Source organism: Pantherophis guttatus, chromosome 11, assembly GCF_059756535.1.
Source record: "Pantherophis guttatus breed Tessera chromosome 11, ASM5975653v1, whole genome shotgun sequence".
Taxonomy (NCBI): Eukaryota; Metazoa; Chordata; class Lepidosauria; order Squamata; family Colubridae; genus Pantherophis; species Pantherophis guttatus.
Genome location: NC_142073.1, coordinates 243,444 through 268,295, shown reverse-complemented (window position 1 = coordinate 268,295; position 24,852 = coordinate 243,444). Strand labels below are relative to the sequence as shown.

General features: G+C 52.4%; 1 protein-coding gene and 1 long non-coding RNA gene across 7 annotated transcripts in view; one reads left to right on the top strand and one right to left on the bottom strand.

The window, feature by feature from the left end:
* Positions 1 to 24,852, top strand: part of ZFHX3 (zinc finger homeobox 3) — a 213,323-nt gene that overhangs the window by 121,592 nt on the left and 66,879 nt on the right. For 5 of the 6 annotated variants that reach the window (XM_034426724.3, XM_034426727.3, XM_060682437.2 and 2 more), the window contains one exon: positions 8,381 to 8,672. The gene's annotated coding sequence lies outside the window, so the exon portion shown is untranslated. Of the gene's footprint in view, positions 1 to 8,380; positions 8,673 to 14,340; positions 14,873 to 24,852 lie in introns of those variants that run through there. The other variant, XM_060682439.2, reaches the window with a different exon arrangement.
* LOC148112245 (uncharacterized) lies at positions 7,463 to 14,189 on the bottom strand. Its single transcript, XR_015729656.1, has 2 exons — positions 13,211 to 14,189; positions 7,463 to 11,005 (listed from the first exon to the last, which is right to left on the bottom strand). It is a non-coding gene; the product is annotated as an uncharacterized LOC148112245 (long non-coding RNA).

The window sequence follows — 24,852 nt, the reverse complement described above, 5'->3', positions numbered from 1 at the left end:
GCAGAAAATGACGGTCCCATCGTCCCCTGGGGACTGCGGCCTTGTAGCTCCTCACGAGGATCAACTATCTGGAGCCCTTGTGGGCATCTCAAGTCCTCTCCATGTCCAAAGGGGGATTATCAAAGAGCTGCTCCACTCCCCAGCTCTTCATTCCAGGGTGACCACTGGCCGCCCTCCCAGAGGAGCCATCTTCAGGTTGCCATTTCTGCCTCAGATGTGCCATGCAGCATTCCCTCAGGAGGGAACCGGGAAGGTGGCCACCTCATAGACTGGGCTTTTCAAAGGACTCATCTTTCACACTTGCGTGTCCTGCTGTTCTTGGATTGCTAGTCTATCTAAGCATTTTTCTTTCAATATTACACAAGAATTGGGTTTCATTTGCTTAGTCTGCATTCTTTCTAGTTTCAAGGGTGACAGGAAAAAATATCACTGGCAAGCTGGAGAGTCAGTAATGGACAGACAGTGAGAAAAAATAAATAAAGAGGATTGCTGAAAAAGAACCTGATCAGAGAGAGCAGAGCCCAAAAGTCATTTTAAGAAAAGTAGCTTCTGAAAATACAAACAGCAGGGGCAACTCTGTTGTTTTTAGGCCCTGATGAACGGACAGGAGCAAAGATGTGGTCCGGCCCTGAGGAGACTCGGGCAGGCCTCAAGCTCCGGCTGGAAGTTGCCTTCGAGCATTGCCTGAGCGGTAGGTGGCCATCATGAGAGTAGCCCCCGGTGACATTCTGACCTCTATATGGCACATTTGATAGTTTGGCCATGCTTGGTACTTCTGCCATGTCCTGTGTGTTGTGTGCAGTTTAGAAAGTCGATCGAGCCCTGGCCCTGTGTTCCACCTTCCTCTTGGTTTGCCAAATCTTCAGCCAGTGTCATTTTTCTCCCTTCTTGCCTCTCCTCCTTTGAGGACATCAAGTAGCCTGAGCAGCCAGGCTAACAACGTCACTTGGGAAAATGCCTGAATTGGTTTTAAGTTTGGTTCAAGAGAGGAAATGTTTTCAACTGTACAATAATTTATTCTGCACTTTGTGAGAATAGAAAGTAGCTGAAACGATGCCAGTGGGGCTGAAAGTCCTTGTCTGTGGGGACTGAAGTGGTGGAGGAGCTGCAGGAATAAATCCGAGGGCCTGGGAATGAGGCACCACATCTCTTTTTTCTAAAGAGAATGCAGCCAGATAGAATGAGCATCCCTGGTTTTTGGATAAAAGTTTGTTTTCTATTTCTATTCCAGCTGCCACTTTCTCTGCTGCTGCTCCTCCTCTGGCCTTAAGTGCCCCTGACTTTCCCAGCCCAAGGAATCAGGGCAAGGGTGAACCTTTGCAAAGGCAGCAGTTGGCCAGGGGCTCTTGGTGCCCTGTGTCCCTGGCTACAGGCTGGCTCTGCTCTTTCCCCCTGGCAGTCCTGAATCTTTCTGGGGGTCACCAATGCCCAGCACATGCTGGATAGTTCACTTCTGAAACAGAAGGAAAACTGCCCCCCCCCAATCTAGTTAGCAGCTCTTCAAGTAGGAAGCCCTGACTTTTGATGGGCTTCCCTCTGTCTGAGTCCACCAGCAAAAACCGTTTCCTCTTCTCCGCTTGTCAGGGCCTCTCCATTCCTATTGGCAGCTTTTAGCTCAGATCAATATTAATATTATTAATAATAATAATAATAATAATAATAATAATAATAATAATAATAATTTTATTTCTATACCGTCCTTCTCCCGAAGGACTCAGGGCGGTGTACAGCCTGTTTAAAAACACAAACAAAACAACAATATAAAATTTAAAATAATTAAATAAAGTGGCTCAGATTTAAAACCCCAATAAATTTAAATATCCCAATTTAAAAACTATTGTGTTGTTAGTCCGGCCTGGCGGAATAATAGGGTCTTCAGTGCGCAGCGAAACGCCCGGAGGTCGGAGATCTTACGAATTTCCGGGGGCAGTTCGTTCCATAGGGCTGGGGCTCCCACAGAGAAGGCTCTCCCCCTGGGCGCCGCCAGTCGACATAACTTGGTTGACGGCACCCTGAGGAGACCCTCCCTGTGGGAACGGACTGGTCGGTGGGAGGCTATTGGTGGCAGAAGACGGTCTCGGAGGTACCCGGGTCCTATGCCATGGAGTGCTTTAAAGGTGGTAACCAACACCTTGAATCGCACCCGGAAGACCACTGGGAGCCAGTGCAGCTCGCGCAGGAGGGGTGTCACATGGGCACAACGAGTTGCGCCCATAACCACCCGCGCGGCCGCATTCTGGACCAGTTGGAGCCTCCGAGTGCTCTTCAAGGGGAGCCCCATGTAGAGAGCATTACAATAGTCCAACCGGGAAGTAACAAGGGCATGAGTGACCGTGCGTAGGGCGTCCCGATCCAGAAAGGGCTGCAACTGGTGAATCAGGCGAACCTGATAAAAGGCCCCCCTGGCCACGGCCGTCATATGCTCTTCTAAAGACAGCCGTGCATCCAGAAGGACACCCAGATTGCGAGCCCTCTCTGTGGGGGGCAGAGATTCACCCTCAATAGTTAGCGATGGCACCTGCTGACTATATCGGGGCGCCGGAAGCCATAGCCACTCGGTCTTGGAGGGGTTGAGTCTGAGCAAGTTCTTCCCCATCCAGACCCGCACGGCCTCCAGGCAGCGAGACATCACATCAAGGGCATCGTTGGGGTGGTCTGGGGTGGAGATGTACAGCTGAGTATCATCAGCGTACAGATGGCACTTCACCCCAAAACCACGGATGATCTCACCCAGCGGCTTCACATAAATATTGAACAGGAGGGGCGAGAGGACTGACCCTTGCGGCACCCCCCATGTGAGACGCCTCGAGGTCGACCTCTGTCCCCCTGCCAACACAAACTGCGAGCGGTCGGAGAGGAAGGAGGAGAACCACCGCAAAACGGTGCCCCTTATTCCTAACCCCCTCAACCGCTGCAGCATGATACCATGGTTGATGGTATCAAAAGCCGCTGAGAGATCTAATAGGACTAGGACAGAGGAGCAACCCCTGTCCCGAGCCCTCCAGAGATCATCCACCAACGCGACCAATGCCGTTTCTGTGCTGTACCCCCGCCTGAAGCCCGACTGGTACGGGTCTAGATAGATAGCTTCATCCAGGTGTCGGGAAAGTTGTCGTGCCACCACGCTCTCAACAACCTTCACCACAAAACGAAGGTTGGAGACTGGACGATAGTTAGCTAATTCAGCCGGGTCCAGGGAAGGCTTCTTGAGGAGGGGCCTCACCACCACCTCTTTCAAGGCGGCAGGAAAGGCACCCTCACTCAGAGAAGCACCTATAATCCCCTGGAGCCAGCCTCGTGTAACCTCCCGGGAGGCCAGTACCAACCAGGAGGGGCACGGGTCCAATAAACACGTGGCGGCACTAATCTTACCCAGAACTCTGTCCACATCCTCGGGAGTCACAGGATCAAACTCCTCCCAGATAACATTCTCAAGACCTGCCCCGGTCTCCTCCCGTGGACTCATCCAATCGGAGTTCAAGCCATCCCGAATCTGAGCGACTTTATCATGCAGGAATTGCACAAAATCCTCAGCACGACCCTGCAAGGGATCTTCCCGTACTCCCCCCCCCCCGAAGAAGGGAGTGGGTCACCCTAAACAGGGCAGCTGGGCGGTTCTCTGCAGATGCGATAAGAGCGGAAAAATGGTTAGATTTTGCCGCTTTTATCGCCACTAGGTAGGTCTTGATATAAGACCTCACCTGTGTCCGGTCAGAATCGGATTGACTAGTCCTCCAAATGCTCTCTAGGCGTCTTTTCCGACGCTTCATCTCTCTCAGCTCCTCAGAGAACCAAGGAGCTAATTGAGATCGGCATCGGGTCAGAGGCCGCAAAGGCACGACGCGGTCCAAAGCTCCAGCGGCTGCCCTTTCCCAGGCGGCCACCAGTTCTTCAGTCGAGTCGTGTGTTAGAGTCTCAGGAAACGGCCCAAGCTCCGTCAGGAACCTTTCGGGATCCATCAGGCGCCTGGGACGGAACCATCTGGTTGGTTCCGTCTCCCTGCGGCGGGGGAAAGCGGTAGGAAAGTCTAAGTGAAGGAGCGAATGATCTGTCCATGACAAGGGTTTGATGTCTAGGTCCCCTCTACCAAGATCATTCAACCACTGACCAGAGATAAAAATCAGGTCCAGAGTGTGTCCCCCTATGTGAGTGGGGCCTTGAACTAACTGGGTCAGGTCCAAGGCCGTCATGGAAGCCATGAACTCCCGAGCCACCTCTGACGCCCCACCTGTGGATGGGAGGTTGAAATCCCCCATGACAATAAGTCTGGGGGTATTGACCGCCACCCCGGCAATGACGTCGAGTAGCTCGGGCAGGGTTGCTGCCACGTGGCAGGGAGCCAGGTACGTAGTCAGCAGACCCATCTGCACCCCACGGCCCCACTTCACACAAAGGGACTCACATCCGGCTATCTGAGGAACAGTGGTCTCCCTCGGATAAAGACTCTCCCTAATGATCACCGCCACTCCCCCACCCCTCCCCTGGGCCCTTGGCTGATGAAATGCACGGAAACCTGGCGGGCACATCTCTACGAGGGGGACCCCCCCCTCTTGGCCCAACCAATTAAGCACCGCATAACAGCTCAGGCACTGCTGCTTTGCTTTGCATCGATCAGACCTGTTTCCAACAGGTAGCAAGCGGCTCCTCAAGGTGAGGCCTGCGATGACTCCAGGCTAGTCCATGGCCCAGGGTGGAAAGAGGCTCCGGGTCCCCATTTGGAGAGAACCTCGGGCCCTGAAGGACCATCCATGTAGCCTGCAGGAGGTGAGATGCAATAAAAAAGAACAGGCCACAGCACCCTGCCTATTCTGGCATTGCTTCTGCCCTCCCCCTCTTTGAAATGGGCATCCAGCCATTCAGGGCAAGCAGGGGTGCCGCTGCTGCGAGCCGAGGCAGGAGCCTCCCAAGCACAGCCTCCTGAAGAAGGCCCCTTCTTCTCCTTTCACACATCCAGGGAAGATTCTACTTTCAGAGCAAAGGAGCTGTGAGGAACGTGCTACACACACCAGCCCTCAGCCCCCTCGGGAAGTCTTGTGGACTCGGTGGGCCCACTGACCTGAGGCTGTCTCTGCTGGAAAGGAGCAGCCATTGCCCCATAGATTTTCCTGGCAAGGGCAGAGGCCTGCAGGACAGTGGAGACTGCAGCAGAATTGCCCAGGATGGGTGTGTTTATTGCTTTAGGAGGCTGGATGCGGTTCCCAAAAGGAGTCCAGGTGTAATAAGACCTCCAGAAAGCAAGATCAGTTTTATCTCTCTTGCTGCTGATGGGAAAAACAGCGGCTGCCCTTGTGTTGGCTTTGGGGCCAGGGGAGTGTTGGAGGAACTGCCTCTCTCACATTTTCTGGCACCGAGTCCCATCACAGAGCCTCTAACCTGCATCAGACTTCGGGATGGGACTGGTCCAACTGGTGAGTTGTTGTGATCCGTTGAGCCTTGGAGCACATCAGAAACAAAACATTGCTGAGCAACGGGACCTTGGTATATCTGTGCTGCCCAAATCCAGGTGACCACAAGAGGGCAGCAAAGAGGTTCAAAAAGTGCTGCTTGCCACCAGATTCTTTGGCAGCTCTTGTGTAATCCCGCCCCCCCTTCCCAGAGTTAAGCAGGCTGGCTCATTTGTTTCACCCATCACCCTGTGTCCTTTCAGAACAAGCAACATCCTTCAGAGTGCGGAAAAAGAACACAGGAAGACCAATGAATGAAAGGCATGGGATAAGAGAAAAGACAGGAGAGCGAGCTAACCCCCCCCCCACCTCCATGCCTTTCCCTCCGTTTCCACAGATCCCACACACAGGACATATAACTAATACCGATGCTCAGTCCAGGTAGCACCCGAGGGTCAGAATCACGATGGGCACAAGATGATTTGGCTTCCCATCTGACCCCTCTAGGGCTATTCGTAGGACAATCCGGAGTACCTAGGGAGCGGTTGCTCCCGGAAACTTTAGAGGGCAAAAGGAGCTGCTCTCCTTGAGATGCCAAGGATTCTGAGTCCAAGAAAGAAGCCGAACCACTCAGTCAAGTTTTGCTTGGCTCTTTTCTGAGTACCTAATGCAACCCCCCAACCCCATGAGCAAGAGTCTCCTTTGCTAACATTCCAGAGTGGACATGGAAAAATGGTTTTGTGGGAAGCCTGACTCCATTTGGCCGGAAGAGCAGGGCAGGCGGTTCCACAGCGTTGCCTGGAAGCAGTGAGGTGACCAGTGGTTGGGGAGACTCCGGGTTGGAGGGTGGGGCTTGGGGGGGCTGAATGGCTCTTCCAGCTCCATAATTCTCTGAAGGAGACCATTTTTTCTCTTCCTCTAAAAAGGAGTGAATGATCTGCTTCTCTTCTTGGTCAGCCATAGCAATGCGTTTCATGCTTAAAAGCAAGAGAGAAATTTTGAAACAAAGCCCTTCGCTAGAGCTGGAGCAGTGGAAGGCAAGGACCTCCTTCCTCTAGCTTCCGTCAGCCTGAGAGTATAGGACAACAAGCCAACACTGAAAAAGCTTGCATTACAATGACACTTCATTCTTCATCCTTTCTATAATGTGGCTAATACCGTTCTCATAGAAATATGCCTTTGCATTTACTGGACTTAAGAAAGCTATTCCTGCAGTTGTTTGCACAACATAATCAAACAGTCCATCCCTTTTTAGTGTAGCATCTTGTGCAAATCCAGCTGATATAGTAAATTTACTGTTTGTGTAATGTGAACCCAGAAAATCCAGCTACTGACCAAACACACGGATCAGTGTGCAGTGTCAATTTCCTTTCTCTCTCCCTCTTGCCTTGTGAGAGCTGCAAAATTTTAGATTTCCTAGTAGATGGCAGCAAACAAGGCTGTTTGAATCTCTTATCAGCCACCTAGTGGTCATGTCAGTTTTTGCAGCCCTTACTTCAGATTGACAACTGCCAGTTCCTCCAAGCTAGCCTGTTTTGCCAGACTTGCGTGGAATCTATTCTGATGAAAGCACCCCAAGCACTTTTTAATGGGACTTTCTAAGCCGCCACATCTTTAAGAATTAGAACGACGTGTAGGCTGAGATACAGATGAGCAAATATATAGATAAAAATGGGATATATATACCATGTTTCCCTGAAAATAAGACCCTGTCTTATATTTTTTGAACCCTGAAATAAACGTATGGCCTTATTTTCAGGGAGGTCTTATTATTTTGGGGTACATTGAGGAAGATGGGCCCGTTGCCATCTTACCTGATTTCCAGCTGTGTCTCCCTAACCCTAACCAGAGGAAATGATGGGGACCGGCTGCGTATGCATTTAAATATTTTTGGGGAGGGCTTATTTTTTGGGGGGGCATGTGTTCAAAAGCCCAATTGGGCTTATTATCAGGGGTGTTATTTTCAGGGAAACAGGGTATATATACACACACACAAACGTACATACCTAGTATCATTTGCAATGATGAGGCATATTCCAAGGTTAAAAAATGTATGGACATATGAGCACAAGTTTTCATAATGTCTATAAATGTAGATTTATTTATACAGACTTATACTCTAATGGCAATTTGAATATAAATACAATATATTTCACTCCAATTGTTTGCCCTTTTAGATAGATCAGACCAGAAAATAACGCCACAAAGAGCAAAAGTAGACTTTATTGAGAATAGAGCTGGAAGAGACCTTGGAGGCCTTCTAGTCCAACCCCCTGCTCAAGCAGGAGATCCTATACCATTTCAGACAAGTGGCCGTCCAGTCTTTTCTTAAAAATCTTCATTGATGAAGTACCCACAACTTCTGACAGCAAGCTGTTCCACTGGTTAATTGTCCACACAATAATCCACAATTAGATGTTGATTATTTATTTACCAAATAAATTTGTGTGCTGCCCAACTCCTGATTACTCCAGGTAGCTCACACCATTAAAACATAAGGACTACAATGAATAACAATGAAATAAATGTTGAGAGTGACAAAGCAAAAAAGGGGCTTCCCTCTCCTGGCCAAAGGCCTGGGCCAAGAGCCAGCTCTTCCCAGGGTCCTAGGGGCTGTCACAAGGCATTTGATGTGAGCAGAACCTTTAGACGGCTCCTAGCTGAGCAACTGGAATGCTGACCAATGCATTAGATTAGGATGCTTTCGCTGAAAGACCAGCTCTGATTCCCAGCTGCTTTCCAAACTCTATGGGGTGTTGGTTTTAAGCCCCCCCAATGCTCCAAGCCTGATAGCTGACCTACATGCATTTGGCGTTGCTCTTGGCAGCAGAAATTCCAAAAATTCTGATAAAGGTGCTTAGGTAGCCAGGAGCATGGAAAGGCTCCTTGTGCATTGCTCCCAGGTGTGGGATGGGTTTGCCTCTACCACCCCCTCCACTTAAGAGGAAAGGCATTAATACCTGCCTTTCAAAATTAGTTTTCCCTTTTCCTTTTAGGATGAGACGCTTCTAGGAGAACACCTACATGGAGCAGCACAGGAGCAGCAAGCAGTACGTGCTGGACAGTCACATGAAGAAAGAGTTCCCAACTTTTACAAGAACCAAAATTTGCTTCGAAACAATCCAAGGATTTATCTGACAAAATCCTTCAGAAATACACCAAAGAGCCAATCTACAGAAAGCAAATATTCACCTCTCTCGATGCCTCTGGATCTGCTGTTTTCTTCCCTGAATCACAAGCGGGCAGGAGAAGGAAGAGGAAGAGCCAGGCGTGGAAGTGCAGGAGCAGGTAGGGATCCTCCTTGGGGCCATTTTCATGATTTCTTGCTAAGTTGATTCTGGATTGTTCCCATTCTATTCTTTGTTATAGATGAGCAGGTACAATATAGGTAGTTCTTGACATACAACCATTTGTTTAGTGACCATTCAAAGTTACAACAGCACTGAAAAAAGTGACATGGCCATTTTCATACTTATGGCCATTGCAGCATCCCCAGTGTCATGTGATCAAAATTCAACTGGCACGTATTTATGATGGTCGCAGTGTCCCCGAGTCGAGTTATCTCCTTTTGCGACCTTCTGACAAGCAACGTCAATGGGAAGTCAGATTCACCTAGCAGTCATGTTACTAACTTAATAACTGCAGTGATTCACTTAACAACTGGCAAGAAAGGTTGTAAAATGGAGCAAAATTCACTTAACAATTCTCTTGCTTAGCAACATAAATTTTGGGCTCGATTGTGGCTGTATGTCAAAGACTACCTGTGCTAGCGTAAGCCACCATTGTGACAAACCTTGTATCCATAGCCTGAGCTGCTGTGAGGCCTCCTAATCCTTGGCAGTGTTGCATCTCCCAGTCGGGACCGTCCTCCACACTTCTTGGACATCCCATTCCATGCAACTATGCCATCCCTCTGAACGGCTGGTGCCTCTGCTGGTGGGGGGGAGCTATTGGTTCAGTAGTGGGCGTGCAGAAGGACGTTTGATCAGCCATGGAGAGAAGCAGCAAAGAAGAGAAGCCGGAGGCGACCTGGCTGATCAGCCCCACTCCTCTGGAGAGACAGCCTTGTCTCTCGCATCCCCCCATAAAGGGCCCTTCCCTGCTCCAGTATTCCAGGCAGGTGGTACCTGCATTCAGAGGTGGGTGCGCCAGAGTTGCTGAGATTTTCACTTAACTCTCCTACTGATCATTGTGTGCACAATTCGCCTGCTACAATGTGAATGGGACTCTGAAAGATGCCACCCTTTTCCTGCCTGCAGGTGGTGGATTCTCCTGGGGTAGGAACCGCCCACAAGTGCCCTTGGGCAGCTCTCCCTGGAGCCACCAGGAGAGTTCTCAGGATGGCCAAAGGCCTCCGTGCTGAGTGGCCTGTGTCTGCTGTGCCTGAGGCGAGGAGCATTTCAGGCTGTCAGTGGGGTACAGGGTAGCCCCCTTTTGGACATCAATGGCCTGTCTCTCTTTAGGAGTAGTCAAGAGTCCAACATGAGACACTCCGGCATTCTCGCCAAGGCCAATATTTCCTAAGGGGTGGTGGGCACAAGCATGAAGGGTCCCCAGATCCCCTCCCCTCTCCTCAGCAGGGGAGATCAATGGGGACTCCTTCGCTTCCCTTTTGGAGCATTGCCCTTAAGATAGATATTTAGATGGTGGCCCAGGAAAGATGTCCCAGGCCGTTGGGCCCCTGGGGTGGGCAGGGGGAAGGCAGCTTGCAAGTCCCACAGCTTTTATCTGCCAAGCTTTCAGGGCGAGGTCAAGGGTCAAGGAGGCAGATGCGGGGGTGCCAGGACAGTTTGAGGCTGCCTGCAAGTGGGTCTTTCCTGAGCTTTTGCGCAGGCCTCTTTTCCTGCTCCTCTTATATGTTGTCACTGGCGAAGTAAATGCGCCACAGAAATGCACGAGCGCGATGCTTCGTCAGGGGCCATGCTTGCATGAGAGAACTGGCCCGAGAATGACCCCAACATCAACAGGATTATATTAGATTTCACCTTGCAGACCAAGCCTCGATGGGAGGCCATCAAGTCCTGGATGCTGGCACTCACTTGCTGGGCAGGCTCTGCCAGGGGTTAACATCTTGTGTCGAGTCAAGCAATGGATTCCCTCTGGCTAAGGAGAGCTGGGAAGTTTCCAGGGACATCTGGTACCTGCAGCTGCCCTGTCTGCAAGAGGAGCCAACCTCCTTCCCTTCCTATCTCACTGGAAAGAACCGTTTTGTCTCTAGGTCAGGTCCTGCCAGCCCGAGTGGGCTCAAGCAGACGGAGCACCAAAGTGCTGCTCGCTGCCCATCGCCCAACAACCTGGACTTCTTCCCTGTTGGAGGAAGGTGCCTGCCCTGTCCCTGCCAGGTCCGCAGCAGACCCATAGGGCTCCTTCTGCTGAATTGCCCAGAAAGGCCAAAAGAGCCAAGCACAAAACCGGTTCCTGCTCAGGCCAGGAGTCCAGAACTGAGGCCTTTCCAAGTCAGTGGAGATCCTGTAGCCGGAGAGCAGGAGGGGGATAGGAGAGAAAGGGGAAGCTGGCCTTCCCAGGTGCTCTCAAAGCAGCTCTTTGTAGCTTGACATGCTGTCCTTGAAGGCAAAACAAGGTGGCACAGAAAGACAAGTCACACTGGACAATATTTTCTCCTGTTGGGAACAGAAATAACAATTATAGAGATGGCTACAGTTTTCTTCATACTTGGATGCAAAAACAAAGCTGTGTGGAGAATATGAAATACTTGTAAAGGGAGGAGTGTGTGTGGTTTACGTAGGTGGTGGAGGCCGTCTATCTCTCCTCTAAGACCACCACCGTCTTCCTATTACCAACTCTTCTTATTTTGTGGATAAAGCACCCAAAGCCACGTTGGACTTGAAATGCTCCCCATACGATTTGGGACTGAAAATTTTGGATGCATTGGGATAATAAAACAACGTTCAAGAACAAGTGTTTTGAACCAGGCACCGACTAAACCATGATAAAAACAAATACAGTAATTTGTATATATTCTAGCACCTCCTGGAAGACTCAGCTGGCTGTACAGATGATCTACAAAATTTAGAATAAAGAGGATTTTCATTTTCTGCTTTTACGGCAGTAGAGACATTAAATTTGCAGACTGTATGAACTTGCAGGTCCCATGAGCAATGAAAAGGTTTCTGTTTTGTCACGGCTGTGATAAGTACTATAAAATGTACAATGTAAGGATGCCATAGATATGTTAAATAACATCATTTCTTAGCATAATTCAAAATGCCAGTGTTAAGCAAAACATATAGTACTATGAAATCAGCTCTGAAATCAGAGCTTTTCTTGTTGTTCCAATGATGGATGAATGGCAAACCTGGCTGAAGCTCCGATTGTGAGGGTTTTCTCACTCCAGTTTGTGTCCTGCTTATAGATGTATAAATTCATTCGCAGCCGTTGTAATCTGATGCTTTTCTGGGAGCATTTTCTTCTTAATCTCTGGGGAAGTCTCTTGGTGGTGCCCCCTCTCTCTCAGGGGCTGTCATACGAACACCAGCTCATTCTCCATTCCTCCCTGTGGTTCATTCTCCGCTTGCCGTGATTTTGGTGGTTGCAAAGCCCACTGAATTGTCTGCTTTCAAGCTGCCTGGATGGGCTGCCGCTCCATGAGGAACTGGCAGGAACAGCATACGGATTTTGCACAACAAAGCTTGGCCACTGCATTCTTTTCCATGGAAGAAACTTGAAAAATCCCTGTGCTGAAATGAACAAACAGCTTCTCAGCACTCCCAGGAAGGAGCAGTTCCAAACCCGAAAGTGCTGGTGGAGTAGCTGGGGAGCATGCCAGGTGCCCCTGGCGGTGGTGTGCTGGCTCAGGCCCTGGCAGGATGAAAGCCTTCCAGGCTATACGGCAGATTGCTTCCCTTAAGGCAGGGGGAGGACTTACGGAAACCACCATCAGTCAATCTGAGACAGCTCCTTCCATTTCCTTCCTTCCTTCCTGATGGAGCTGGTTAAGGCAGTCAGGCAGAGCCATTCAGTCAGGTCTTCCTTCCTTCTACCTCCCTCTGAACCCCATCATTCTTTCCAAAGCCCTTCAAGGTAGTCAGAGGCCAAGGCGCACCGGAGGAAGCCACTCTCACCACGGCGGGCCTGTGCTTAGGCTGACCGAGGAAGCTGTGAATTTTTGGGATTTTGGAGGCCCCCATAGCAGCCCCAGTGCTTCTCCCAAGAGGCTTGCAAGCAGGCGGTGAAGAGATCTTTCAAAGCCCCATCGACTTCATCTGTTCTGGAGTAGATTAAAATACCCCCACCCCACAGCCTTCAAGGAGCGGGACGCATGCCAAAAGCCGGCATCAAGGGTCCGTGACTCCCTTTGGTTTCTCCCAGGAGCATGACAGCAGTGTGACCAGGCCCACCTTTAGAGTGAATCTGCTGCCCCTTTGTTTCCTATACAATTTGGACGAGGCGCAGTTTAGCAGAACTAAAATGCACTTTATTAAGTAGTAATTTGATAATTCTAAGAAAGAATGCCTGTGCTTCAGCCTGTATTTCAGTTTTAGATATAAGACTGAACTCACCTTGTAGTGGTGATTTAAAAATTTAACCAAAACATTCTTAGGATCAATGACTGTTTATTAGAATAAAATGAAGTTGACACCAGGACACTAATCTTAAATCTGAATCAGCAGGAGCTGAAGGCCAGAGTACCATTTAAGCATTGTTTCTGAGAAATAAGTTGCAAGTCATTTATACTTGTAAATTATTAAAATTACAACAAAAATGTTAATTAAACATAGTCTAATAACCACAATGCTACCACAAGTGGTTTGTATGTAATTTGGAAAAGAAATGTATTCCTTAGTAGGAAGTTCAAACGCACTGACCGGAGGACGCCCCCGCTCCTGCTGGATGGCTTGCCCGCGGAGGGGCTTCTTGGGGCCTGAAGGTCGCATCCCTCCGGCTCTGGCCGAAGGCTGCATCTTGAGCTTGTCGTCCTCTGTGCTGGGGAGCCAGCAGGCTTGCAGAAGAGCCTTCCCAGCTCAAAAGAAAGCGACCTTTGGGGCTGACGGAGCGGCGGAGTATCGGGCGAAGGCCGCCTACTCGAGTTGATCACTCCAGCGTTTCCGCGGCCTCCTCCGAGAGCGCTGCGAGAGATCCGGCGTGCCTTCCCTCTCCGAACCCAAATGGCCGGCAAAGGAAGCCACTTACCCGGAGCCGCTTCTCCCAGGAAGAGCCCAGCTTCTGACGGGGAAACGTCGCCGAGGCAACCGGGTCCGCGAGCTCTTCAGCGCCGACCGAGACCGCCGCTGTTCCTCCAGGCAGCCCAGCCAGGCACCGCGGGCTTGGGGCCACCAGCCCCGGCCCTCCCGGCGACCCTTCTCGCTGCCCACGTTGGGCCGGCGTTGGGAGCGCCGACTTGGCTCTTGGGGGCTGCAGGGGTCTCCTGAGCCCCTGGCCGTTCAAGCGCTTCCCGACTGCAGAGCCCCGGCCTGGGCGCGGCCGCCGCTCCGACTCCGGGCGCTTTGCCTCGGCGACCAGGCGGGCGGGGACTCCTTCTGCAGAACCGTCCGCGGAGCACCCTCCGCCCACTCCTCCTCTCGCTCCCCAGCCGACCTCCGGCGGCCCGGGCGCAAGACCGAGCGGCGCCGCGTCGGAGAAGACCCACGCCCGGCCTTGCGGAAGGAGGCGCCGCCGCCGGGCCGGCTGCCTTGCCCGCGCCGTGGCGTTGCCGCCGGAGCCGGATCGGGGCCGCGTCCGGCCGAGCCCCAACTTTCCCGGCAACTTCCTCACCCGGCTCCAGCCAGAAAACGGCTGGAATGCGCGGGGGGAGGCGGGAGTGGGGGCCCCCCGCCCTCCTCCGCCCGTCCCTCCCCTCTCCCTGCTCCCTCCGCTCCCTCCCTCGCAGCTCCGCTCCGCCCGCGCTCCCTCCAGCCCTCCCCCGCCGCCTGGGCTGAATCTTATTGATCCAGAAGGTGGCTAATTAGCCCTTCCCGTCGTGCCTGGGTAATGAGGCACATGCGCACTGCACTAATCAGCCATTTTTTGCAGGAAACTAATTAGCAGAATAAAGATCCAAAGAGTTTTTTTCCTCCCCAATCAGCAGATCTGAACGCGGGCGCTTCCTGCTCCGGCCGCCCCGCCGTCCGGCTCCCGCCCGCCCGGGCCCCCGCCAGCCTCGCTCCGGGGCGCCGCCGCTCCCGGCGACGATGCTGCTGCTGCTGCTGCTGGGCAGCGGCGGCGGCGGCGGCGGCGGGGGAAGCAACGGCCCCGGCGGCGCAAGTGGAAGCGGCTCCCGCCCGGCTCCGGCCGCCGCGCCTGCTCCGCGCCTCTCCTCTGCCTCATCTCGCCGCCGCCGCCGCCGCCGCCAGTCCGGGCTGCAGCTCGGAGCCCGCCGCGCCCGCAGCCTTCATGGGATCCGTCGCACCCCCACCGCCGACCGGGATTAGCCGTCTCGCCGGAGCCATCGCAGCAGGAGGGGCCGAGGAGGAAGAAGAGGAGGACGGGCGAAGGAGGAGGGAAGCCGCCGCCGCCGCCGCCGCCGCCGCGTAAGTGGCAACTTCGCTGCGCCCCGCCCGGGCTGCTTTGCATGGGGTAGCCCGGCCCCTTCTCGCCGGATCGGGGCCGCTGCTCTCCTCCCCACGGCGGAAACTTTGGGCGCCTGTCGCCGCGGGCAGGTGCTGCGGAGCGGCCCAGGTTGGGCCGGGCGCCGGTCTACCGATGGGCGCGGAGGGCAGTTTGGAGCGGGAGCGCCGCGGGGCCCGCCGAGAGCGGCCACATTGATCGGTCCATCTGCATAATCGATCTGGCAGCCTCGGAAGCGTCGGGCCGCGGCCGCTCTCGGTCGGCGGCCTTCTTGTGCTCGGGCCCGGCGCGAGCCGCCTCTCCCCGCTTGCGGGGGCTGCCGCTCCGGAGCCCCGGCCCGCCGCAGGGCGACCGGACAGCCAGCCCGTGGCTTGGTGCCGAGTCGGCCGTTCGGGCCGTTCTCCGGCCGAGGCCAGATGGGCCGGGGCTAAGCGCGGCTCCCGCTCGGCCGGGCGACTGCGGCTCCCCGGACCGGAAGGTCCCGCCTGCGCTGGAGCGGCCGTGGTTTGTCCCCAGCCGCGGCGGTCCCGCACCGCGCCGGAAACCGCGAAGTTGAGCCGTGCCGCTTTCTCGCCGCGCCGCTTTGCTAAGCCGCTTCGCGGCGGCGGCCCAAAGTTCGCCCGGAAGGAATCCCGCCCGCCTCGGCCAGAGCCAACCGTGGCCCGCAGCGCCGCCTCGGCCGGAGCCTGCCCGGTCTCCCTGCCCCGGGATCGAGCGGGCTTCTGGCGGCGGCCGCTGCGGGCAACTCTAGCCAACCTCGGCTATCGCTGCGAGCCACGCATTTTCCGCCGGCCTTTCCGTGCCCGAGCTGCGGTTTGAGTTACACAAGAGGCTGCGGGCTTTTCGTCACTCAAGCCTTGCCTGGGAGGCGATTGCCAGACTCCGCAGCCGCCGGCCAAGCAGCCTTGTCGCGGTCCGATTTGCCCGGGGGCCGAACCGCCTGAGGCTCGGGCCAGGCTCCCGCCCGGGGACGCTCGTGCGGTAGGCGGCTGCTCTGATGCGGGTGGCTCGGTGCGGCGGCGGCGGCTGCTTCGGATCTCCGACGTTTAGCCGCATTAAAAAGCCCCGTTCCAGGCCGTGGGGCACATCGCCTGGCTTGCCCCGGGGGAGACTCGGAGCCGGGATCTTCTCACGAGCGGCAGGGACGACGGGCAGGGCTGCCGCGGGCGAGCGACCGCCGGCCGGAGCCTTCGCCTTCCCCAGAGGCTTCGGCCGGCCGCCCCGTGTCGCCTGGAGTTCGGGTCGGCTCTCGACAAGCCGTTGTCGGTATTGTTTGTGCTGGGGCTGCCGCAGGCCGACGGATTTCTGTGTCCGCGGGGCTCGAGCAGGCCTTGCGGGCGCCGGCGCCGCCGCCTCCGCCTCCTTCCACTCAGGCAGCCGCCGCGGAGCGAGCCCTGGCCCGGCGACCGGGGCGCCTGCGAGTCCGGCTAAATATCGGGGCTTCCGCGTCAGGAGGCGTTAATGTCCCTTTCCTGTTGTGTCTTTTTATGCCCCGTGGCTGTGATTGTTCTCGTGTCCCCTCCCCACTTCCTTTTTAAAGTTCTAAACCAACTTCGATTCACTTGCAAATCCCGGGCCAGCCTCCGGGGCTCCTGCTGCGAAAAGAGGGGCGCTGCCCTTCTCCGCCCCGCCGTCCCTACTCCCAGTTTCTAACCGACCCCTCCCCCGCCGCATCCCTTTCTCCGTTGTGGGCCAGTTGACTTCCCTTGCACAGCAGCGCCCCTGCCCGCAGTGAGCCCGGTCAGGAGGGAAGGGCTTCGGGAAGGGCCTGGGGTGGTCGCGGCCAGAGAAGGCCGGAGAGCTGCGCTGAGCAGTGGGAAGACTGAGGTGGGGGGAGGATCAAAGGCACAGACCTTTCCTGGGCTTTGGAAGGCCTCTTTCCTCCCCTTTTCGCAGGTGCCATTCTGAGGGGTGGGGGGATTGAAGGAATTCTATTTAAGGAATGGGAAACCACCGTTCCAGAGTAAGTCCCTGGATCAGGCCAGGGTGTTGCCAGATCCGGCCCTGCCTCTTTCCGCAGGGAATGTCTAAAGCCGGAGCAAGCTGCCTCAGGTCTTGGGTAACTGGAGCCCCTCACTGTGCTCGAGGACACCAGAAACTAGGAAGCCTCCCTGCCCTTGGATGTGTGGCAGATCAACCTTGATTACCACAGATATTGCTAATTAACAGACCACTTAGTTGGAAACCTCAAATCCCATCATTAACAGCCCCTCAAACAGAGCCTGGGAGGGAGGGAGCTGAGCCTTTCTTTACTCCCCTTTGTGCTGGAATTCTTGGGGGGGGGGCGGTGAACAGGGAAGAGAGACTGAATTCATTGTATACATGATGTACAATGACAATAAAGGCTATTATTATTATTATTATTATATCTTTTATTCATTAAACATGAAACTCAGTCAACTGAACATTTAAAAATGTATCACAAATATTATTAACTGGCACTGATGGTTGATATGGGTTGCTGCCAGCATCCTAGGTATCGACCAAGTATTTTCTTAAAATATACGATGTTCCGAGGAGCACAGTTTTTTGCAGTTCTCCTGGTGTTATTGCAGGAAGCATTGTTGTTGTTGCTGTTGTGATGATGATGATGATGATGATGATGATGATGATGCCAGGCTTTCATTTTGACCCATGCAGCATTGGCTGCCTAGATGTGGCAAGACCTTTTTTTTGAAGGCCTGACCTCATGCTTTCTACATTTTGAAGTGTTCTTTTTTTATTTATTTCTGCCATTACAGCTTTCCTTATTAGGCTGCAATTTTTTTTGTTCCAAAGAAAAGAAAAGAGTCAGTACTACTTCAGCCTAAGGTTTCAAAATCTCATTTTCTCGATTCCCTTGAAGTATCCCATCTACCATCCAGTTGTCCATATTTTATTTATCAATTTTTTATTTGATAAATATCAGAATGAGAAATGCTATAGCTGAAACCTTTGTGAGTCATGGACTCACGGCTGGCTGCAGTTGTGGTTCATTTTCAGGGAAGGCTGGGCCCTAAATAACTTTGGGGTAGACTAGATGCCGTGTCAGGAAAGACTGAGAAACAAAGGGGCCAGGTGAAACCTTCTACGAGCACTTGGTTGTTTGGCAGTATTTTTAGAAATAAACGGATAGGTAACTGCACATTTACTGTTGTGGGAGAAGGATGTTAGTTGGCTGAGGAGTCTAGTAATTATGGGTGTGTGGAGAGACCCAGCTGATGTTGCCAAGAGAGTGGTCTGTGCTTGATGGGGGGGGGATTGTTTAAGGGCCCCCTCCCAGTTAAGGAAGGACAGAGATGGATTGAGCCTCTCTGATTGCAACACAGCAGAGGAAGGGAAGGAACGGCTGTGCCTGTTCTGGCCCTGAAAGAGACACCTCAGCCGGGGATGGGGCACCGGTTCCTTTCAAGTGCCCCCAGGGCTGATGTCTGTGGATGAAGCGGTTATCTCCACAGCAACCACAAGTTAAAAGGAGGAGGGTGATGGGAGCTTCTCAGGGAATGTGGCAATATGTGGCCGGTGCAATCTTGGCCCTTTAATCAGATTTTTTTTTCCGCTGGGTCCTTTCAGGAGGGAGAGGGCAAAGTCTGGTGTGGTTGGGCCTGGCAGCCACCGAATACCCTACCTGCCTGTAATGGCACTTGGGCACATGAAGGAGTCTGAGCCAGTGGATTTGGGAGATTGCACTGGGGACCAAGGCGGCTTTTCAGCTGGTTTCACAATTTGTTGTTGTAATGAAGAATTTCAAGTTGCTTTTTCATGATGGTGCAAAATAAGAAACATTCCCTGTGCTTGATTAGAAAAGCAGCTTGATTAGAATCCGTATTGCCTTTAATTAGGTGGGTTAGTGTTCTTGTTTCAGGAGCCTTTTCAGGTTGCTGCTACAGGTGTCGAGGGTTTTCGGTGGATGGAGTTGCTGAAGGAGCTATTTTTAAATTTTCAAATGGGAGCTTCCCTTCTGAGCATTTTCTAGACCACGCTGGTCAAGTCCTGGGGAAATCTTCCTTAGCTGATCCCATTGTGCTTGGGGGGGGGGCAGTCGGTACTCCCCTGTCCCCCTCCTGTATGAGAAGACCTCAAGGCGTTGAATGATTCTGTGGTGGCAACTGAGCAGTTCTTGTGATTTGCTGGGCTTATCTCCCTTTTCTTCAGGAAGGGAAGGAAACATCCTCGCAGGGCTCCCTTGATTGGGCCTCTGCAGCAGCCCCTGTGAGGTAACTTGATGAGGGGTGACTGGCTCAAAGCCATCGGGCTTTGGCCCAGTGTAGAGCTGAAACTGGGCATTTACTGGTTCTGGCCCAAGCCCAGGAGCACCCCATGGGCTCTCACGCTGCAGCCCTTCTGGTGTTGTGGCTCAGCTAGGGCCTTGGGTTCTTTTGGACTCCTGAAGCAGCCGTTGCAACTCCCCAAGGGCCACACCATGGTGGTGTATTGCTCAGGCACCTTGACCTGGAACAGGCCAGTCTGCAGACGTGACCTGGCCGATGCCCTGCCTGGCCAAGAGGCTCTCTGGAAGAAAGAGGAGTGGCGTGGAGGGAAAAGGCCACAAGCCTGCCTGAAGAGCCTTCGCTTTTCCTGGAAATTCAGTGTGAGAAGAGAAGGGCTGCCATCTTCCTGGGGTGTGTGAATCCCTTGAAGGATTGTTGACATTCCTGGTGGGCTTCTGGGCTGGACTGGGTTGAAAAGTGGAAATATATGGCTGCTGCTTCACTGGTAGGGGCTGCTTTCCAGCAGGTGCCTTGTTCCTGGCTGGCAGTGTATGAAGAGGACCTGTCCCCATCACCTGCCTGACAGAACTGTAATGGCTGGATAAGTGCACTGAAAGCACTTTGGGTACCACAAGGAGCTCAAGAGCTTCCATTTAACCTTTGGGTTTGCTGATGTCCAACAGGATTTTCTCACCCATCTCCCTTTCCCCCCAACAAATGCTGGCAAACTAGATGTTCTAAGGAAGGAGAACTTAAGGCTAAAGGATGACATCATATGGGGTACTGCAGACCACCCAGAAGAAGCCCCAGCAGCCCCCTTCATCTGAGCAGCCATCCTCTCAGGCTCTCCTCAACTGTAGTGAGCCTGGCTCTTCCCCTTGGCTCTGGCCTGGGCTGTGTTCAGGACATCCAATGTCTTTAGATGTGTTGTTGGGGCTGTTGGGGAGTATCTGGAACAGATTTCTTAGGACAAACTTCTTTCAGCATTCTGAACGGCTCATGTAAAACAATTCTCCCTCTCAATTTTTAGTACTCAGCTGTGGCAAGCATCTCTGTTCAGCAGACAGTATCAGATGTTCCATTAGTCCAGCTGCACTCAAAAACTCCAACGCATCTTTGCCATTGTGCTTCTAACCTGCTTTGGAGGTGTTACACAGCTTCACAGGTAGCAATGAGGGAAGCAGAACAACCAGGATTAATTAGCAAGGCTGGAGATTTTCCGCTGGGCAGGGGGAACTCGATGCAGGAGAGCAGCGGTCCTCCCCAAGGGCCAGTCCCCACTTGGGGCCCAGCAGCCTCAGCCCAAGCCCTTTTCCAGATGCGAGTAGCATTGCATATTCCTGCCTTTCCTGTAACTGCTCTGTAGGGTAACAGGACTATTTAATTTAAGGCTGATTTGGTTATGGGCATCTATGAAGTCCTTGGTGCTCTTTGAACTTGGAGACATTTTGTTACCCAGCTGAGCAACATCCTCCATACTGATAATGTTCCCTAATTGGCAGGGAAACATCTCAGCTCAGAGAGTAACAGTAGATCAACCCTGAGCTTCTTTTCTGTTGGGGCTTCCATCTTGTTCCTGGCAAAGTGGGATGGTTTTGACCTCATAGCTCCCAAAAGTTCCTTTGCTGCATTACCTCCAGTTGCTTGGACAACTTGCCCCCGTGGCCTGTTGCCTACCTGGGACCCAGGTGCCCTGGAAAAGGCCTTCACGGGGGTCTCTGTCATGCACAGGTGCTTGCAGCGCTCCAGAGGGAGTGGGTCTGCAGAGGCCTTCCCAGCGCTGATCACTCTGTGGGCTTTGGGAAATGACACGCTCTGAAACAGGCGCAGCTCAGTGCCAGGGAGCTTGGCAGCACCATTAGGGCACCTGGCCAAGGGTGCTCCTTGCTTGGATTGCTCACTGCAGGGCCACGGGGGTGGGGGTGCTTCATCCTGCTGGCACTCGCATCAGCTGCTGCATTTTGAACATCTTTTCTGAAGCTGGGCTTGCCCCTGGCATGCAGCCATGACTTGCATAACCATGATTTATTGAATAAAGCACAAGGGCTTGACTTTGTAGAGCAGGCTAACCCATAAACTCTGGGCTTACACAGTGTTGGATGCCAGAATTAAGCAATGGCCCTTCTGGCTTTGAGGGAGACCCAAGTGCTGCCTGCCTCTCTCTTGAACTTGAAATGGACATGAGAGATGAGGGATGGACGAGCTCCCCAGGGAGTGGAGCTCTGCTGCTGCGCAGAGGAAGCTTTGCTGATCAGGATCTCGGGTGGTCAGTCGTTTCTGAAGATGGTACATTGAAGAAGCCAAGATGGTGGCTATTGTGGCCACAGTAGGACGTCTGCATGGAGAGAGGACAGTTGCCTGGAGATTTGATTTTGCTGCAGGGAGCTGTTTGGGGATGGGTGAATGGCAACAGCACCAGGAAGATAAAAATGAGATTCTCTGAGTAAACTTGGTAGTCAAGCCTTTGTTCCTCCTTGTGCTCCCTTCCAGTTTTGGGAGGGGAGGTCCCTAGGGAGCAGAAGCTGAGGTGGGGTGGAGCAGAGCCTTACCTGGCCATATAATCCTTGACCTGCTCATAGGTCCATGGTTCCTAGTCATTAGAAGAACTACAAAGAGGGAACTGCTTCTCTGGGAATGTTTTCCTCCCCATGGGTCCCCGGCCAGTATAATCGGGTGCCAGTGATGGGTTCCTTATGCCAGAGACCTTGGAGGTCTTCTAGTTCAACCCCCTGCTCAAGCAGGAGACCCATACCATTTTAGACAAATGGATTGTCCAATCTCTTCTTAAAAACGTCCAGTGTTGGAGCATCCACAACTTCTGGAGGCAAGCTGCTCCACGGATTAATTCTTCTCTCTGTCAGGAAATTCCTCCTTAATTCCAGCTCTCCATCCTTTAGGTCTTGTCTTGCCCTGCCCTTGGGGACTTTGGAAAATAGCTTCCCTGGGGCAAGTTTGAGGCCAGGAAATGTGAAGGGTTGTGCCTGTGAACAACAACCTCTCGCTCTGCCCAATTAGGATTTGCCTCTGGCCTCTGATCCTGCAGTAAAACTGCACACATACAAGTAGTCCTTGACTTACAACCAGCCATTTAACGACAGTTCAAAGTTACAGCAGACTCAAAAAAAAGTTACATATGATGTGTCCTCAAAGTTGCAACTGCTGCATCACCCCCAAGATCTTGTGATCGCATTTTGGTAACAGCTTGCATTTACAAGCTGGGTTGCAGCACCCCGTGGTCTCATGGCTGCATTTTGTAACTTAATGCTTAATGACAGTCATAAAACGGTCATAAAATTGACTCTGGTCACATGCTGACTTACAACTGCAATGACTTACCACTGAAATTCCAGGCTCTCTAAATTGAGGACTATCTGTACACCTTTCCATTAGCTGAGGTTAGTTGTTGCTCAGACTTTTACGCTGATAAGAGTAGGGTAGAAGTAAGACCGCTGGTGGCCGAGTACCGAGACTTGGACTAAGCAGGGATTCCTGGATTCTAAGGGATAAAGGTGTACCTCCTCCACTCACCATCCCTCATGCCTTCGTCACCCCCAATTGGATTACTGCAGTGCACTCTACACAGGGCTGCCCTTGAAGATCATCTGGTCCTGAATCAGTCCACTTGCATGAGCTGCACCAGTTCCCAGTTGCTTTCTGGAGGCAGTTTAAGGGGCTGTTAATTTTTAAAGCACTGCATGGTATAGGACAAAGATTTGTGGGACCCTCCCTCTCTCTGCCCCATTAGGTCAGAAAGGGTGAGCACACTCCAAGTTGCCTCCCTTAAACCTTGTCATCTGATGGGACCCTGGAGGTGCCCCTTCTTTGTGTCTCCCCATCCCTTTTGAGAATCCTCCCACCTGAGATTTGGAAAAGCCTGCCCTCCAGGCTCTTTCCCCCAAATGGTGGGCTAGGAGGGTAATCATGGGGTTGGTCTGGCACCTGGCCGGAAGAGTGGTCTTGCCCTCATTTTTGTGTTTACAGGCTGTTGACAGCTGCCAAGAATCAGTATATGAAATAGGTAACAATATAAATTCTTTAAATAAATAAAATAGATCTGGGTGCCGAGAGCCAGATTGCAGGGAAACCAGGTTTTATTGAAATGATAATTAATTAACCTTCTGATTAAAGCATGGCTGTGGGTGAAGAGATGCGAGGAGCTGGGTGGGGAGAACAGAGCGCAGGGCTGCTTCCCTCTCTTCAGTGGCTGCTGGCTCTGCTTTGGAGTGTTGCCTTCCATTTTTTTCATTCAGGACATAGCCTTTAACTGACCCAGAGCATTGCTTGTGTCCAAAGTTTATCGCTATTGCTGACATTCCGAAAACTCAAGAGATTTATTGTATCGGACAACGAAGGGAATGCTGCAGAAGGTTGGTGATGGTGACGGATGAATGATACTGGATTGGCCGCAGCAGGTTGAGGATGGAGAAGGGAAGGCAGGCAAGTGTTGGCTTTGCTGTCTGGATGTGAAGCTGGGGCCGTCCTGGGGTTGAGGAGCTGTGACTCCCACTGTTATTTTCAAAATCTAGCTCCGCTTATTTGGCGTGGGAGATTTCTGAATATATCTCTGTCTCTTTGAAGGGCCTTCTAAAAGTGGATCTTCTGTTTGATGTAAAGCCCTAGGATGATTTATAAATGATCAAAAATCTTCCCAAACAAAAGCAGCGAGAGTACAGCGGACACTAAATGTTCCCATCGTCAAAGCAAACAGGGTCTTATAATAACCATTCACAGTTGACAATGATGAAACTTAGAGAAACATGGAAAGCCTTTCCTGGCCATGGACTGGGGGAGGGGAGCGGGGGGGGGGAGGCTGGTAGGCAAGCAGGCCTCTTTCGAATGGGTAGCTAAGAGGCCTCCATCAGCTGGATGGAGGTGGGGCCCTCCTAAGTTTGGTTTCTGAGGGTGGGGGGCCACTTTAGACCTCCTCTCACTAGGAGCACCTTGTGGGTGCCCCCTCCCTGCTCCTTTTTTCAGAGTCTGTTTAATTTATATTTCTGGTGCTGCTGGATCTTTTAGTTTTGCCTGAGAATTTATTGTTTTTATAATTGATTGTTTGACTGATTGATTGGATAGTTGCTATTTATATTTTGTGTGCCTGTAAATGACTATGATTCTCCAGACTTTTCCGTTGGTTTCCAGTAGCCCTTTGCTTGATTCCCTGTCCAGACCTGCTCAGAAAAGTCTCCAGCTAGGCTTTGACCGAATAAGCCGTCCTGGCCGCCACTCTTTCCTCCAATCTGGTCTGAAACCTGGAAGTGAACCACAATTCAAAGGGAAGCTGAACCCAGGCAGCCCCCTCTCCTCTTAGCAAGCTGCGTCTTGTTTTCTGATATATTGTTTGCCGTGAGATTTTGACAGGCACTACGTACATAGGGAGGTTTCTTAGTTCCCCGTTCCTTTGCCTGTTTTACCTGCTAATACAAATAAAATTTGCCTTTGGGCACGGTCAGTCGGGCAGTTTGGATCTAGGTGAGATGTGCAACGGGAGACTTTGGTGCAAGCCAGGAGCTCCTTATTTCCTGCTGGCTGCTTGAATGCCGCTTGGGAACAACAGGACTTGTCTCTTTCAAGACAGTTGCCATTTCAGGAACATTGGCACAGAACATCCAAACTTAACCCAGTTTTTGAAGCAGGCGGAATCATTGCAGGGTAGAAGAGAAAGAGCAGTATTTGAGAATGAGACCTTTGCTCTTGGACCAGCCCAAATGGAGAGATTGGCCAGTCCAGATGAAGGAACTCCACTGAAGAACAAA